At 71.8% G+C, this 1907-nt stretch overlaps 1 protein-coding gene across 1 annotated transcript in view; it reads right to left on the minus strand.

Annotated features, from left to right (window-relative positions):
• Positions 1 to 1668, minus strand: part of GRM4 (glutamate metabotropic receptor 4) — a 117568-nt gene extending 115900 nt beyond the window's left edge. Inside the window, exon 1 of the mRNA XM_007460848.1 lies at positions 1588 to 1668. The gene's annotated coding sequence lies outside the window, so the exon portion shown is untranslated. The remainder of the gene's footprint in view (positions 1 to 1587) is intronic.
• Positions 1669 to 1907: the final 239 nt, after the last annotated feature.

The following is a 1907-nucleotide window of genomic DNA, read 5'->3' on the forward strand; positions in this document are numbered from 1 at the left end:
AACACACACACACACACACACACACACACACACACACGGACACGGACACGGACACTCGGCCCGGCTGCCCGCCCCGTGGCCGCGTAGAAGCAAAGGTTCATCAGGGTCCCGGAGAGGGTCGGTCCCGAATATCCGAGAAGCACCCGACCGTGAAGTCCCGGGGCCGCGGGGAGACCCCAGACCCTGGGGTGCCGTCCCATCCCGCCTCCGCCGAGAGCAAGCCTCCGGCGCCGGGGTCGGTCGGAGACTAAGGCGACGCTGGGGCGGCCACGGGAGCGGGACGCGGGGCTGGTGTGGGTCAAGGAGCAGAGGCGCGCGAGGCCGGGAGACCGCGGGGAACCGGGGCAAAGAACGGCCCGCGCCCCCGCCCGCCCTACCTCTCCGCAGAGGGGGCGCTCTGATGCCGCCGCCCCCACCTGAGAGCGGGCTCGACCCCCCAGTCGGTGGAACCCGAAGCAACCCCAGGCACAGAGACACTTTCCCCCAGGCCCGCGAAAGAGCCGCTGCCCTATTGCCTGTCTCTAGCCCGGGTCCCGCGCCCTCCAGCCCCGAAAGCTCCGGTCCGCCGGCCCTCTGGGCAGCCCCGAGCCCGGGAGCTCGTCAGAGGCCACCTCCCCGAGCCCTGGAGTCCCCGCCGCAGCTCGCGCCCCAGAGGCCGGAGGGCACTGTCCCCTCTGCCCGTTCCCCGCGGGCCACAACTCACCGCGCGCCGGCGAGGACTCGGTGGCGCACCCGCCCGCGCCGGGGGCGCAGGGAGGCGGCGGCCGGAGGCTGGCTTTTCGCGGTGGCCGGAGCCCGGCCCGCGGCGGGCGGCTCGAACGCTGCGGTCCGAGCCCGGCGCGGAGCCGCCCGGAGTCCGGGACGCAGCGGGGAGGAGCTGGCGGCCGCCCGGCCCGAGCCGCCTCCAATCGCGCGGCGGTCTGCTGCTGCTCCGGCGAGAGCGAGCCAGCGAGCTAGGGAGCGGCGGGCAGCCCTGCTCGGTCCGCCGCGGAGCCCGGCGTCCGAGCCGGAGGGAGAGAGGAGGCGACTCCGGGGTGAGGGGTCTGGCCGAGGGCTCCGGGCTAGGAAGGGAGTGGAGCGTGAGCCGAGCAGCGAGCTCAGCCGGCTGAGATGCGGGCGCCCGGCAGCGCCGCGGCAGCCGCACGGCAGCAGGAAAAAAGGAGAGCGAGCTTGAGAGCGCGCTGGAGAGCGAGCGAGCGAGCGAGCAAGCGAGGAAGACGCCGAGAGGGGAGGCTGCGGGAGGGGGCGGGCGCCGGGAGCACGAGGGGGCGAGGGGACCGCAGCCGCTCAGCCCGACGCCCACTCTGCTGCCGCCACACTCGGGAAGGCGGGAGCCCTGCCCGCCAAGTTTGCTCTGCAGGTGCGGCCGAGCGCGCGGCTTCCGCCGGCCTTTTAAAAAGAGAGCACCTGGGAGCCCACCACCGACCCCGCACCTCCACCGCCGGAAGGCTGGGGCTCGCCCAGCTCCCCGCCACCCCTCCGCACCAGCCCCGCCTCCTGCTCCCCCTCTCACCACGCCCCACCGGCGTCCTCTCCTGGAAGCCCCCTTTTCCCCCCCTCCCCCGGGGCGGATGTCTGCTCCTCGACTCAGAGGACTTGGCAGGGACCCCTCCTGACCCCAAAGGTCGAGGGTCAAGGAACATAGCATCCCGACACACTCCCTGAGAAGTACGGCAAATCCAGTGATGCCAAGGGGTCACACTCCTCCCCACCCCCACCCCCATCTTCCCTGAGCATCACTAAGACCCCCACCTTAGGCCAGCTTATCACACATCTGCACCACGCACGTGGCGTGTGCCCCCATGTGGCATGTTCATTTGCACACCCCACTGCTCCTGGTTTGAGCATATGACACAGGATGGGAGGGGGAGGGGATTCCATTTGCCCCTGGTCACACAGCCTTCAGT

Source organism: Lipotes vexillifer, unplaced genomic scaffold, assembly GCF_000442215.2.
Source record: "Lipotes vexillifer unplaced genomic scaffold, Lipotes_vexillifer_v1.1 scaffold921, whole genome shotgun sequence".
Lineage (NCBI taxonomy): Eukaryota > Metazoa > Chordata > Mammalia > Artiodactyla > Lipotidae > Lipotes > Lipotes vexillifer.